Genomic DNA, 17,568 nt, shown 5'->3' with positions numbered 1-17,568 from the left:
GTCTATATAATAATATATAGTTATAATAGTCGGGGTATAGTTGTTTTAAATATAATATTTTGAATATATACAACTATTATCAACTTATCGGTATGTTAATATATTAATATAGATCTTGAGTTATACTTAGGATTCTCTCTCTCTCTCTCTCTCTCTCTATATATATATATATATATATATATATATATATATATATTTGTGTGCGATATAGTTCCGAAGTTATATTCGGAAGTTTTATATGTTAAGTTATATAGTATGTTGCAATTAATAGTTTTATGTCAAGATAAAACTAGATATGTTATATGTTGTTATTATTAGTTTTATGTCAAGATAAAACTGGATATGTTGTTATTGTTAGTTTTATGTCAAGATAAAACTAGAAACGTTATATGTTGTTATTATTGGTTTTATGTCAAGATAAAACCTGGTTTTACTTCAAGTTATAGTTGTTATACTGCCTAAATGTTATGAAATTAGGAGTAATGTTTAAGAGCATAGTCTAGTAACTTAGGCTTTTAGACATGAAAGTGCTTTTGTTGTTAGAACTATAGAACGTCGTCAAAGTCTACCTGAGCTAATGTATTCATCATCTCAGATTGGGGATCTTAGTGAAAGTCCTCTGACCTGTATTCGTTAATCTCGTGTGAGCGAGGAAGTCATGTATAATTAGTATACAGGTTGACCACCCCACTTGTGACTGTTAGCTACAGTCAACCAAAAGCGAGTGATGAACTCTCCTTTTATTTGTTATTGTTCCGGCGTCGATGAAACGTGTGGAAACTACTGCAAGGTGTGATCCTTGTACTACCTCAAGGTGTAATCCTTGTACTACCGCAAGGTGTAATTCTTGTACTACCGCAAGTTGTAATCCTTGTACCACCGCAAGGTGTAATCCTTGTACCACCGCAAGGTGTAATCCTTGTACTACTGCAATGTGTGATCCTTATGATAATGGTAGGAGGTATATGACTATGTCATACAATCGCAACTACAGACTCATGGTAGCAACTTGTTAGAAACATTATACTTCGTCGCTATACAAGTATTAATGTTAAGTATAAGTTTCCCCTACTTATACCCTAGGTACTACTTGTATATTAAGTAGATAATTATACCTAGCACACGTACTCGTATAGAATTGAAATAAGATTTATACGTAGCAACTCTCGTTTGTATGGAATTACAAACACTTATATCCATAGTATAAGAGACTTATAGGTAAACTACTTATTTGGTAAGTAAACTTTTATACCTAGGATATATATAGTAAATGTTGGAGAGTCAAAATTATACTTTCAAAACTATACTTTTGAAACTCGGAATATGTATTATTTTATATGGAGTCAAAACCTATGGACTTACCAACTTTATGTTGACGTATTTTAAATTGCATGTGTTTTCAGGAAGTTGATAACTATGATACGAGAAATGACGTTACACCGCCCGGTGTTTCCGCCGACGGCCGGGGTGTGACAGATTGGTATCAGAGCTATTAACTATAGTGAATTAGTACTTTCTTAGGAAAGAACAACTATAGTTTAGGGCTTACTCTGTTAGGTTTAGGTAATATCCCGTAACCTACAAATAAAAAGTATTAGTAATTATACTACTGAAGGACTACTTACGGGAGTGGTGACAAGGATAGACATGTCGATTTGGGTTGCTGGATTGCAGAACGGCTATATGCTAAAATGATCCTGCCCTTTCGACTGTCCTGACTGGCCGGTGCCTTATCAGCTGGACCTGAAGTAACAAACAATAATTAATAATACTCGTGAATACAACCAACACAAAGATATAGAGTTATGTATGAACTCAGTCTCGCGATGAGAACACATGTATAAACCATAAATATAGAAAACCCAAACCCTCAATAAGAATTCAACACAATGTTTTAGGTCAAACTACTTAGTCGAGTTTTATTGTACATGGGACGAACCACAACTAAACATAGACTGATCACCTACGTTTAATTATGGTTAGACCAATGCACAACTAAAATTGGATATGGTGTTTGGTAGACTAAAACACATGAAGATTCTAGAAGATTAAAGATAGATCTCAGATCAGGATACCATCAACTCGGAGTACAAGAAGACGATGTTTCGAAAACAACATTTAGGACTCGGTATGGTCAATCTAAGTTCCTAGTTAAGCCTTTGGATTGACCAACGATCCAACAATGTTCCAGTACCTCATGAATAGTGTTTGCAAACCATACTTGGATAAATTTGTGATAGTAGTTATCGATGATATATTGATATATTCACGAACCAAGGAAGAACACGGTCAACACTTGCAAATAATCTTGGAACTACTAAGAAAAGAAAAGTTGTAAGCCAAATTCTCCGAATGTGAATTTTGGATTAGAGAATTACAAATTTTTAGAACATGTAGTTAGCAACAAAGGGATTCATGTCCAACCCTCCAAGATTGAAGCAATTAAGAATTTGAAGCACCAAAGACGACAACGGAAGTGCGTCAATTCTTAGGACTTGCAGCTATTACCGTGGCTTCGTAGAGAATTTCTTTGAGGTAGCTAAGCCACTTACAACATTAACCCAAAAAGATAGGAAGTTCAACTGGAAAAAAAAAACAAGTAGCTGCTTTTCAGAAACTAAAGCAAATGTTGTATAGTGCACCAATCCTATCCCTCCCAGATGGGACAAAAGATTGAATTGTATACCGCAGCACATCAAATCAAGGATTGGGATGTGTGTTGACGCAAAGAGGAAAAGTTATTGCCTACGCATCACAACAACTTAAGGTGCGTGAGAATAATTACACTACCCATGACCTTGAATTGGGAGCTGTAGTTTTTGCATTGGGAAGTTGGAGACACAAAATTGGCTAGAGAACATATATACCTTACGTGTTGAGCCATAAATAACCCATGAGATAACTCGGAAGACTGCAAATTAAGGATCGATTAAAGGCAGCACGTGATCGTTAGAAGAGCTATGTTGACGTAAGACGTAAGCCTTTAGAATTCCAAGTTGGAGATAAAGTAATATTGAAGGTCTCTCCATGGAAAACCATGATTCGATTGGGGAAACAAGGCAAACTAAACCCACAGTATATAGGACCTTTGAAATTTTAGCAAGAATTGGTTTTGTCACATACCAACTTAAGTTACCTCAAGAGATAAGCCGTATACACAATATTTTACAAAACTAATTAACTGTTCCCCATCCACAAGATAAATTTCGGGACGAAATTATTCTAACGGGGGGAGAATGTAACACTAGCCAAAATAGGTCAAAAACAATCATATGTGATTATGCCAATCATGTAATGTGATTTTTGTTAAACAAGTAATGTGATAAACTTACTATGTAATTCATGTTAAACTATTAACTTTCATACATATTTTATGATACAACTCAAAGTATACGTCCATACGATTCCAAAAATATAGAGAACATCTAAATCTGACTTCGCATGAAGAAGTTATGATAAACCGAACACTATAAACCACTATAATAAGAGGAATTTAAAATAGACTTAGAATTAGCTATTTAAGTCTAAAAGAGAGTTGTATTACTCAAAAATACCTACGCGTGCATATAAAGAACGTCAAAAACGGAGTTCGTATGCAAAAGTTATGGCATTCCGAAGATTTAGCTTTTAAAAACCCTAAAGTAGCTAATTCATGACGTGATTTTTATGACACTCACGACGTGAGGAGTAATTCTGTCATCAATCTGAATCTAGAAGCTGTGAGAGTATAAGATCCAAAATTCACGACGTGAGTTTTATGACACTCACGACTTGAGGTGTCACATGGCCACCTTTCGAAGCTAGGGACGCAAATGGCAAGTCTACGGAGTGAATCATGTGACTCACGACGCGAGTTTTATGACACTCACGACGTTAGTGTCATAAAATCTTACTATAAATAGCCATTTCGACCCCAAGGCTTAGTACACCATTTCTTTCATTCTCTCTCGTTTCCGAAGGCTGTTTTCCCTTCCCGAGCTTGACTACGACGAACCTCTGACCGTTTAAATTCTATAAACACGCTACTAAGGTGAGTTTCACGGCCCCACTTTTTAATATTTCGGGGGAAAACGCATGCTAGTCATTGTATATATGTTATTATTATGTCTATATAATAATATATAGTTATAATAGCCGGGGTATAGTTGTTCTATATATAATATTTTGAATATATACAACTATTATCAACTTATCGGTATGTTAATATATTAATATAGATCTTGAGTTATACTTAGGATTCTATATATATATTTTGTGTGCGATATAGTTCCGAAGTTATATTCGGAAGTTTTATATGTTAAGTTATATAGTATGTTGCAATTAATAGTTTTATGTCAAGATAAAACTAAATATGTTATATGTTGTTATTATTAGTTTTATGTCAAGATAAAACTGAATATGTTGTTATTGTTAGTTTTATGTCAAGATAAAACTAGAAACGTTATATGTTGTTATTATTGGTTTTATGTCAAGATAAAAACTGGTTTTACTTCAAGTTATAGTTGTTATACTGCCTAAATGTTATGAAATTAGGAGTAATGTTTAAAAGCATAGTCTAGTAACTTAGGCTTTTAGACATGAAAATGCTTTTGTTGTTAGAACTATAGAACGTCGTCAAAGTCTACCTAATGTATTCATCATCTAAGATTGGGGATCTTAGTGAAAGTCATCTGACCTGTATTCGTAAATCTCGTGTGAGCGAGGAAGTCGTGTATAATTAGTATACGGGTTGACCACCCCATTTGTGACTGTTAGCTATAGTCAACCAAAGGCGAGTGATGAACTATCCTTTTATTTGTTATTGTTCCGGCGTCGATGAAACGTATGGAAACTACCGCAAGGTGTGATCCTTGTACTACCTCAAGGTTTAATCCTTTTACTACAGCAAGGTGTAATTCTTGTACTACCGCAAGTTGTAATCCTTGTACCACCGCAAGGTGTAATCCTTGTACCACCGCAAGGTGTAATCCTTGTACTACCGCAATGTGTGATCCTTGTGATAATGATAGGAGGTATATGACTATGTCATACAGTCGCAACTACAGACTCATGGTAGCAACTTGTTAGAAACATTATACTTCGTCGCTATACAAGTATTAATGTTAAGTATAAGTTTACCCTACTTATACCCTAGGTACTACTTGTATATTAAGTAGATAATTATACCTAGCACACGTACTCGTATAGAATTGAAATAAGATTTATACGTAGCAACTCTCGTTTGTATGGAATTACAAACACTTATATCCATAGTATAAGAGACTTATAGGTAAACTACTTATTTGGTAAGTAAACTTTTATACCTAGGATCTATATAGTAAACGTTGGAGAGCCAAAATTATACATTCAAAACTATACTTTTGAAACTCGGAATATGTATTATTTTATATGGAGTCAAAACCTATGGACTCACCAACTTTATGTTGACGTATTTTAAATTGCATGTGTTTTCAGGAAGTTGATAACTATAATACGAGAAATGACGTTACACCACCCGGTGTTTCCGCCGGCGGCCGGGGTGTGACACATTGTCATCATCCATGGAGTGCTTTGAAACCCTACAATCTCCCCCTCAAAGTATGGAATGGATGAGAATGCTTTAACTTCCAAAACAAGCATCTAGAAAATAAAAAGATCTTGCTACAAGGAATAGATGAAGCAATCCACGAATCTTGATTCTTCAATAGTCTTCAAACACGGGCTCTAGGATATATAAATCAAGCACTGAAGTAATGTTTTTCAACTTCATTTTCGAATGTAATCCCAAAAAAAATCATCATGAAAACCAAACCCGCCATGAAAACCTATTTCAGAACAAAGAAATCGAATCACTTCTTGTCTTTAAAGAGATCCCCCTCCAAGTCAAAATGATCTTCAAATAAGCTAATGATATAAGCCATCAAAAAATATCATGTAACAACCCAAACTTTAAGATTTGTAATGCCACTTGATCGAGAAAATACTAGAAGTAGGAGATATAACAAGTCCTAGCAGAGCTCGATAAAGAACTTTCGCTGTAAAGGATACTTCTTTGTAAAAGCTTTAGCAGAGCTCGATGAAGAGCTTCCACTGTAAAAGCTACCTTCATAATTCTACCACAAGCTTTATAAAAAATCTTCAACTTTGAAAACTCACAAATCCAATTTTGAATGGCCACACCAAATTCTCCCCCGATTTATAATCGAAAACGTGATTATAAATCCTTCTTATGGTCATCAGAATGGTCTTGAATGGATAAAAATTACTACGCTCCCCTGCTACAAAATGATATATACAATGAATTATAAAATCCAAAAAAAGTCGCGAAAGTTTGTTGTTATCACGAAAAATGAATTTTCGAACCGCCAAGACTTGATGGGATCCATAATTTTCTTTTCACAAAAAAATATGTGCATTAAAGAATTCAAAACTATTCACCAGCCCTCAAATTTGTAAACTTTTCTGAATATAGCGCAGAAACTATCACTTGTTGAAAGACAGGGGCTGGAATGGTAATTCAGCATCAATATACCCCTTTATTTGAAGCAAAAACTGGAAATGGTCCAAAAAAAACAAACTGTGAAAACAATAGGGACCAAAAGTGCCAACTCACTAGAGTTGTAGGGACCAAAAATGTAATCATTAGTCATCTTCCCCATTTAGATGAGATTGAACGAACACTGCATCATACTCCAGTTGATCTTTCCACGATGACTCAAACTAGACGCGAAACCTTGAAATTGGCACATATAAACATCGACTCCAAGAGGTTCGCTCCAAGTGCAAGCAACCGAAACCAAGTTCGGTCCAGGTTCATTGAACCGAAACCATGTTCGGTCTAGGCACAGGTTCGCTTTTGGTTCATCCCCCTTTTGTTCCATTACTTTTGTTCCCAGTGCTTTCGTTCCAAGAGCTACCAACCAAACACAATTTCATTCCAGGTACATACCAAAGCCATTGATACAAAAGCAAAATCAAGCATCACGATGCGAACAAAAAGTGAAACCTTAGCCTAGTCGAACCCCAGGTTCGCTTTAGTTCTTCCCTTCATTCATTCCAAGGCAACAGACGAACCCAATCATAGATTCGTTTCAATATCATCGATTATACCCCAAAGAGTAGCACAGTAAACAAGCGTTCACAGGTAAGGCTTTCATAGCAATTTTGACTTTTCTGTTGACCATTGTGCATACCAATTGAGCCCTGTTACGATTTTATTCCGATAAACTCTCAAATCTGATTACATTCATTCTCAGTGAGTTCACTCGCACCAAAGATTTTGCAATACCAATTTTGACCTGCAAAGCGCGAACAGACACACAAAGACCATTCCATCTCGTTCCATTTGATGCCATCCAACACCACTATTCTGAATATGTCTTTCATTTTTGGTTCCTTTTCCAATGCATTCTAGCCAACATCACAATTCAGGAAATTGGTTCTGATTCCGAGACCTTCAATCAAATTTTGACTTTTAGCAATACCCGCTTGGCAATTCCAAATCAATTCCAAACATAGGCTTGATTCCGATTGCAAATATGAGTCATGATTCCCAGACCTTGTTTCTGATTACATTCACAAGTTAAACATTTGTTCCAATTTTGACTTTTTTGTTTTTGACCACAAACAAACCCAATTCTGTTCATCTGATACTCATCTGTTCATCACACTGCAAAATATGTATTCTTGATTCGCAACATATGTTGGTACCTCAAACAAAACTTTAAATCATTGAGACACCAATTCGTCTTTAACATCATAGAATCGCTATAATCTATAAGAAAAATTGACGTTGGAGCAAAAGAACGAACATATTGACTTTTTGAAAAGATAGAATCAATTGATAAAATCAAAATTGATCCCGATAATGACGTTGTTCACAGGAATCGACTTAGGAACGGATGAGCAATAGATTTGACAAACATAGATAAGCTTTGTTGATTGCAATACATGGTAACAACAAACACGATCGATGGCCCAAACAACCAACAATGAACAGTACAAGGAAACGGGAATTGTTGATATACAAATGTCGATAAGCCATAATCTCAGAGAAATCGACGATTGTTGGGAATTTTCAAAGATATCGATGATTTACAGCACGCTATCAGAAACTTGGATATAATATGAGGGCCAAAAAAACGAATCATTATCAAATACAGGCATGAACAAGGACGGATCGAATAATTGGGCCAAATGAACAATATTGGATCGAATCAATAGTGTGATAAAACGGAATAAGAGTCGATTATGCGGCCTCAAATGTGGCTCATTGATCTAAGACAAATTAATCAGATCCAAAGAGGGAAGAATTTTTTTTACCACGATGAACATTAAATGAACAACATAAATCCCCATGAACAGTAAGTTGAACAAAAATCTTGATTCCATACCGTCAAAACACCAACAATCATCACTAACTTGTGTAGAAAATCATCAAATCAAGAACCGATACTTCAAAAATCAATAGATCTTCAAAGACCCGCTCTGATACCACTTGTTGGGATTAAAACCCTAATTGAGATTTGATGAACAAGATGCGGAAAATAAGAACAAACACAAATATGAAGATTATGTTGAAGGATCACTCGATTTATTCAAATATGAGGAATGAATTACACTTTAATCATAGACTAAAGAATCTAACACTACATAAGAAACCTCACACCGTGGCGGCTACATTTTGCCTCACTCTTAACCCTAATAATGAATAATACATGACTATTTATAGGGAAAAGACAAGCCTTGGGCTTTTAACCTACACTTCATCAAGGAGCCCATTGTCATCATCCATGGAGTGCTTTGAAACCTTACAATTCCGGAAGATCCTCTTCCGAAACCTACTCCGGAATATGTAGTGGATGAAAATATGCAGGTCATCATGGCCGCTCTGAAAAGAGACAAAGGCAAAATGCCAATGACAGCTGAACAACAAGCCTTCCACTCCGGGCATCCTCTCGAGAAAAAACAAAGATGGTCTCAGGGGGAAATCAACAAGGCATTAGAAGACAACATCTGGATCCAAGCTCTTAAGGCCAATCCGGATCTGATGCGTGGGATATCTCCTCTTTGCCGAAAAGGCATACTCCGTGATCACGAAATCCTTCCTTGCTTGTACTACGATGTTCCCATCAACGATTTCGAAAAACTCAATCTTCCTCTCTCTCTCCATACAGCAAGTACTACATCAAATTTTCTCCTCTTCACCCAAATGATGATCCAGAAGTGATCCTCCGGACCAAAAGAGAAAGGCTTGAAACATTCTACTCCAAGAATGCTCAACCGTTTAAGGAAGTATGGACTTGAAAAGAATCACCAAAGTCCATGGATTTGCAAGAAAAATCCTAGTGAAATTCAAACTCAACTACCCACTATTTTGATTTCATGTCTTTCGGAACAAGCCTTCCTACCCAACCATTCCTGATGATGACTTCCCTTCGATGAATCCGAACGAAATTCTGACTCTGACTGCTTACTTTATAGGAATGCAAAACAATGATATCAGCATGGGTGCCTTTCATGCTGCTTTAAGCTTCCTAAAAGATTACGTTGCGGAATTCTGTAGTTGCGACTATGAGCTGGTTCATCTCTACGGAACTGAAGAGTTCGTTGCGAAGATCACATTTGTTCTTCTGGAAGCTGAATTACTTGAAGATGGTCCAATCGATGACCCAGTTTTAGGGTTTGTCTAAACTACCAAGAAGACAAACAAGAAGGACTTTTTCCTTGTCGTTGACAAACACCTAATCCCAACCAAAACACTTCGGAATTTCATTTCTCGCGCATCAAATTCTAAAGCTCTGGAATAGGTCAAAGCATAGTTCGTAAGTCAACTAACCTAGTACATTGAAGTCAGAGAATGGTTGTTCCGAGCTTACACATTCATCAAGGAAGAAGCAATATAATTGAATGGATTGTTAAGTTCACTTAGGGGAGATTGTTGGAACCTGAAAGTGAACCTCTAGCAATCCTAAGTCTCAATTCTGAAGTACTTATGTTCCGAAACAAATTGTCAGAAGTCAAATATGAAAAGTGGTCCGGAATATGACCGAACCAGAAGAAAAGAAGATGAGAAACTGAAGGCATTCTAGAATGATTCTCATGTCTGGAATGGATGTTGATCCGGAGTCACGATATTTTGTCTTTGTGCATTTATTAACTTTGTCTTTGTATTGATGTGACGTTTCATAGGACTTAGAGTTTTGTAATATTAGATAATCAGAATGTCAGAAACATTTATATTGTCCAGTCCTATGTCCTAATCCATAAGGATTCTTAGACCAAAAACCAAATGTCTTATAATTGTAGTTCGAGTCCATTTTCTTTAATTAATCTCTTTTAGTCACAATAATTAATGTTTAATTAATTATTTAACTAATATTACTTAAACAAATATGATTTCTCTTTTAATATATTATTCTTATAATATATTAATAAACCATAGTATCCTCTTTCTTTATAAATCATCTTGTCCAGTTGCTTTGATAAAGGCAACCAAAAGGACCATGTTCAACCGGGTCAAATACGTACCAAATATAGTTATGGACTTAAACACTAATCCAACAATAATTTCCTCAAAATCATGTGGTTTATTATCTGGTGATAATTAATTTTTATGAATTTTAATTTTTTGTAAAGTTGGCAATGTGTGTTAAGTTTGTATGATGTTTGCTTTTCAGATCCACCTTAACTAAATAATGTTATCTAGTCCCTTTCTAGTTGGTTCTTTTTTATAAAAATTTGTTATTTAAAAAAAAAAAAAAAAAAAAAACCTAAACTAAATAATTTTAACTAAATTATACGTGGCTGCCTAGTCGATATCATGATTAATGCAAGAGTTTACATAAAATACATTATAACGCATAAAATGTTTAAAATTGTATTTTAATTTTAAAAAAGTAATAACATCACTTTCGCTTTAAAGGGGTGATACATGAAATAAAGCCGATGCACATGAACCCATATAACGCTAATAACGTGGATTTTCTTAAACATACAATGTGCAATTGAATTGTTGCCATGTCCCTTTTACATGGACCACTATATTATTTAATCAAGTTTTTATATCATTTCTAATCTATGAGTATCATTTCTAATCTATGAGTATCCGGTGTTGCATTTTCTCCTTATAATCGATGGTTCAAGTTTCACTGTGGACATAGATGAAATAATTTAAGAGTAGTTTAGTATATATATATTTGTATTACCGTTCAAAAAAAAATAACAAGCGGTTTTTATTTTTACAAAACATCAATGTAAATATATCATAATTGTAACTGAATTATCATTTTAACAATATATAATAAATGGTAAATCTTAAACCATTGATGGACTAACTTAAATGTTAGTAGTTGAAAAAACTAAATGATAAGTGAAAAGTCAATTATTATAATATAAGCTACCTAACAAAAAAAATAATGTTTTGTAAAAGATAACCGGTAAACTAACAGAAATATATAAAATGATATAAAAAAACAATAATATGTTTTTTTATAATCAATTAAGATATATTTTAGAAATTGTCAAAAAATTGATGAGAAACTACTTAAAGTAGCTTTTAAAAAAAATTATCTTATTAGCTAGATGCGATTACTTACATCAACCATGACAAACACCGTAAGTGGTGTGACGTATGGAGTGCGGCTAGAACGAGCTCGGCTATAGCTTGATTAGTCTTTCCTACATTTAATTTCTTCTCTTCTCAATCTATTTTCCTCTCTCTCTATATATCTCTCTCTCTGTGTGTATATAAACAAATTTTTTAAGAGTAATAATATGAAAAACTTATAAAATAGTTATCTTCGTACGTAAAAAAAAATGAGAATCTTATGGTTTTAGGTTATATGTTAATATGAGTAATTATTTGTTTTTAAAAATGATTTTTAGGTTTTAATTTCTTGTTATGTAATTTAAGTTTTTCCGGTTTTCTAAACTTCCAGTGTTTTATTTTATTTTATTTTATTTTATTTTTTTTGAAGTTATATAGTTTTAAGTTAGTGTAATGAAACTGAATATTGTTTTTTTATTTAAATTGTTGAAAACATATTAACTACAATAAAATGCATCATTAAAACTATGTATATTATTAATTTTGAAGGTTTTGTGTGAAAAATAAAAACAAACCCTTATATATATATATATATATATATATATATATATATATATATATATATATATATATATATATCACGAGATTCATCCTCATCTTCTACGCCAATGCATATTGGGGTAAAGCAGTGTTCTCTTTATGAACTTAGCAGCAATCTCAACAAACTATATTTGTAGTCTTCTCACCGCCATATACTCCATATTCAGTTGTTGGATTTCAATGGTTGGAACAAAATCTCTCTTGAATCTAATAACAAAATGCTCTAGTGACATAGATGCATCAGTTTCGAGGCCTTAAACAACCTTGCACCACCAATCCCTAGCTCTGATGCATAGCACACATTTCACAAATCTGGTCATGGTCTTCGCGAGATAGAATATGGCATGAAATGCACACTTCACTTTGGTAATGCAATGTATACTAATGATAGGTTCCTTTCGCCCAAAGAAATGAGTAGCTCAATAAGCATTAAATTGCCTAAAGGAGACCTCCCGAGTCCTGAGTCGACTGGCCTTCAAATCAAACCGAAAAACCTTAAGGCGCTCATCCATAACTAAAATCAACTCATCCTTGACAGAGCTAATTAAACCAGGAAAATCCTTTCTCATTAACCTTTAAATCTATGCAGCTATCATGTCATATACATCCCTCTCACTCAAACTTGCTTCGCGCGCATGGAAGATCGATATCCTGAAGATGAAAGATAATGAAAATACAACAAAATTAATGCTCAGTGCAAACCCACACCATGCGTACCCACCTACAAGTTTCCTGGTATTCCATAAACACTCCCTTGCCCAAATATGAATCTTGTGCTTTCTGTAGTACGAGCTCAATACTACCTTCCTCACATATCCATACTTGTTCCAAAGACATTTTAAGAATCCCAAGTCACTTCGCAACACTTTACTAAACTCCTCACATATGTCAAACCATATACATTGTACTACACTTCCTATGCTCTCCCTGTCGGATTCTTCGTTTCCTAATCACACTCGCATTGCTAGAAATTTCTACCAACACTGTTAGATGCCTTGTGCTTGCAAGTTGTACACAATATAAGATCAAATAGACTGTTGAATAAGTGATTCTACCCTAAGACCCCAACAAGACAAAGAAATAAGGCTAAATTAATCATTCAAAGGCTACATAATTTTGATCGTGTACAACTCTAAAAAATACATCTAGTAATTAACATTATCAATCTAGACTTCAAATAACATGTAACAAACAATTCTGTCATCTATAAGGCATCACAAATATTAGACAATTCTATCATGAAATTGCTGAGCATATCAACAACCGACATTCTAGCATGTATAACAATTCATAGCACAAATACAAGATCATATGGTTATATTGTGAATTACTTGCTTCCTGAGCTTAGGAGGAATGTTAGCATCATAACCTCTAATTATTATAAAAATAATTTTAGAAACTTGTTTTCTTTAATAAACTCATTCTCTTTCAAAAAATTATTTAGAAAATCTCTGAGTCCTCAGTTTGATTTCAGACACACCATAAGGCACGCCCCAATCTTTCAAACTAAGTCTCAGATACCAACTTGTAACGTCCTAGAAATTACAAATAGATTTTTCATTTTAGGATAGATTACAAATTAAACCCTTGTCTCAGAAACCATTGAATAACATTATATTTATTAAAAATCATACATTATCAGAGTTAAATCTAGAAAACCGCAAAAACAGATATCCTTCATGCATGTGTATAGTCCCGCTAAGATCTTCCTATGAACAACGTGCAAAATGCTTAATCCACAACTATAAACATAAAGCATAGTGAGTTCCCAAGTATACCACATATACCATGATAATACAATTCATCCACCTACAATCCTCAACTCTAGTGTCGAGCAACCAAAACTCTTATTTGTATACATATAACATATGTAATGGGCTCAACCAAAGAATTCATGGACCCAAACTAGGTCACATAACGTGCCCCACCCAAACTTACATAACGGGCACTGCTGATAGTTTCATTTTATTTACTTCTTTTTATAGTTTATTTTAGCACATTTCTTCCATAATCTAGTTAATTTCCATGCATATTTTCCTTTTGTTATTTTATGACTATTTCGGGTACTTTCTAGTTTCATGAGCTTTGTTGCAGATTTAATGGAGATTAGTGGAGCGGGAATGTTCGGGGTGTATGGAAAACGATTGGAATGTGAGGACATCAAGGATTTTGGGCTTGATGGGTAGTGGAGATGATGCATGGAGAGAGCTTGATGATTATTTGAAGGCTTGGTGAGAAATAAACATTAAAATTGCAAGATGCAGGAGAATATTCAAGTGTGCGTAGATTCTTAATCGAGCAACTTTACGACCTATGGAGGATTTGGAGAAGCCAAATTGGGCTTAAAATGAAGAAAAATGGGCTAGGAGCTGATTGGAATCGAATTAGACCAAGTGGGCTAAGCTATGGAGGACCAAACCTCAAAGAGGCCACATTTAGGAACCACCCGCGCAGCAGCACGCGGGTCGCTCACAACACTGCACGGCGAATTCGGAATTTCATTTGGAAGACTATTTGAGGAAGGTTGGTGCCTATCTTTTGGAGACTCTTAGACATCCGATTTTTGAGCATTCTCTCTGGAGTTTTGAAGACTTTTGAAAGCCAAGAACACCTCAAGAACATCATCTTTTTTACCTCTTGATTCTTGTTAAATGTTTGGTACAATCTTCTTTAACTTTGTTTCTTTGAGTTTAGCCATGCTTGGCTAAACTAATCTTGGTTGACTTTTTTTGAATCCTTCGAACTTTTGTTAAATGTTGAATAATCCATGAACTTGTTCTTAAATATTTATGGAAATGTTTTGTGTTTTAACATATTATCACTACTTGTATGTTTTTATTCATGAGTTTAAATGTATTTGTGGTGATTAGTTGGCTAATTTCTTGATTAAGTAAAGGATCCTCAAATTAGCAAGCAACAAATGATTTTTTTTGTTGTTTTTGCTTCACACAATCATAAAAACATTTCCTCCAACATGGTAGTGAAAGCATTTGACTCCTCTTGGATATGGTGACTTTTTGGTTCTTAATGCTAGTTGACTTTCACTAATTACAAGCATAATCGAAATTATGACTTTGACTAAGGAAATTGTTATGAGCTTCTTTAACCATTTTGTGACTATAGCCAAATTAAGGATTTAAATCAAGTATTGCACAATTGGATTCTAATGATGTGTTCATCAAAAGTCAAAGTGAGGAAACCTTAAGTCAACTATCATTCTCTTATTGATTTTACATCAAACTCTTATTTTTGTTGAAATAGTTTATTTAAATCTTAGTTTAATTCTAGTTTATTTCAAGTATTTGAAAATACCAAACCCCCCCTCCACCCCTGATTTTTAATTTATTGTTATTTTACAAGTATTTTTACAAAGGGATTTTTCATAGAGTTATAAAATTGAACCAATCTCTGTGGATTCGATCCCTTTACCACTATACACTATTTTAGTGTAAAAGAGTTAGGGTCATTAATTTTCTTGGCCTCGACAACCACCAACTGCCCAACCATACTTAACAGGCCCCACCCAAGGAATACACAGGCCTCGCCAAAACTCCACTTCCAAGATTTACATCTTGGTCTTTCATTCTATTTTTAGGGGCCAAATCCTAGTCTTCCATACAATGCTAAAAAGATACATAGTCAGAATCATATAGACATTTAAACAGATGGTCCACCCAAAAGCAATATATTAAACATGAACCATGTTGTCGGGCATTACACCAAGAGTTGTTAGGCTATCCAACTTGATTGCATACAATCCCTTAGGGTATACATTTAATGAACAACTAATGATATCATGTCACAACTAGCATTGTAGGGCTAGGTTTCCTATCCATGTGCAAGATAGATCCTTGGTGTAACTATGTAACACTATGTGTGGTATAAGTTAATTTCAATACAATACAAATTTATACATCCAAAATTTGTGTTTCTAGTCAAAACTTCCACGTGTTAGCCCAAAATATAACCCAATAAGCTATATTTTTTCAACTTTCGGCCTTAAACCAAGCTTTCTCGGTCCAAACATCTTAGTGGACCAAAACTTTCATATTAGGCCCTAATGGGCCGATAAACTCTCAAATTGGTTCTTTTGGGCCAAAAACCCACCTTCAGGCCATAGTTGGGCCAAAAATCCTTATTTAATACCGTTTTGGGCCATAAAACCCACATTGGGCCTTATTGGGTCGCGAAAAATTTTCCTTAGGTTTAAATGGGCTATATTTTATTATTAAACCTCCTAATGGGCCCTATTGGGTCGAAAATCTTTATAAGGCTTTAGGCTTTCTCACCTAAACCAAAAATCCTTATTGGGCTTAATACACTTCTTTGTGCCTAGTATTGGACCGAAAACCATTCTTTGGCCGATCCAAGCCCAAACTCGAGCCAACTACAAACCTTTATTGGGCTTAAGGAGTTTTTGGCTACACTTTCCAATACAAGCCCAAAATCTTACTTTTCTTCCCTCTCCAAAATTCGATCGGCCCAATTATATATAAATAAAGAAACAAATGCAAGGAGGGTTGACTTTGTGTGACACCTTATCTTTGCATGGAGAATATCCATGCTTGTATCCTTCATGCATCTAGGAGGTGTCCAACATGTATCAAGGTTGGATCATTTCTCCTCTATTCTACCCCCAACGGCAAACCCCCCTTTTACGCCTCTACATTTGTTCATTTCAAGCACAAAATCCTCTCGTCTCTCTCTAAAACTAAAAAGAACTTTCCTCCTTCTTTCTCTAGAAATCGTGAGTGTGGGTGTTTGGTTCAGGAGTTTCTCATCAAAGGTCATGACTTAGTAAGTTTACTTCAGACTCTAGTTGTTTTATTTCATCTTTTTCTAAGATTATTCCTCATAACCACCGCCTTTTCGTGTTTATGCTCCTAGAACCATCTTGGTTTCGAAAATCATTCTAAAGGGGAACACAAGGCCGAAAACCACCTTCATTTTCCTCTTCAAAACCAATCAAGCCCTAAGGTGAGCTTCATACCCCTATTTTCAAGCTTTTCTTTTTTCTTTGGGGGAGGATACAAGTCAAAGTATTGTGTAAATCTTTGTATATTTTTGTGTATGTGAATGTGTTGTATGATATATGTGTTAAACGTTGTGAAATCCATGCAAAAAGTCCATGAACTCAAGATTTCTGGTTAAATCTCAAGTTGTTGGACTTAGTTAACTTACCATGTTGTTAAAAATGAAAAGCTAGATTCTACATGTAAAATATTTTAGTTGATGCATGATAAAATATAGAATTTTTCATAAGTTCTCGGCCATAAAAACAGCCAAGGACCATTTTTGGCGATTTTAGTAAAATGGTCCGAAAATGGGTCTTTTTAGTAAAAATGGAATATTTTTGAAAATTTTGATAAAATCAGGCCTTTATTGAATATTTTAATATAAAAGGGGCCAAAAATGGGCTTTTTATTAAACCTGGGCCATTT

Source organism: Lactuca serriola, chromosome 4 (genome assembly GCF_051521515.1).
Source record: "Lactuca serriola cultivar US96UC23 chromosome 4, Lser_US96UC23_V15, whole genome shotgun sequence".
NCBI lineage: Eukaryota > Viridiplantae > Streptophyta > Magnoliopsida > Asterales > Asteraceae > Lactuca > Lactuca serriola.
Note: the sequence above shows the minus strand (reverse complement) of the source record.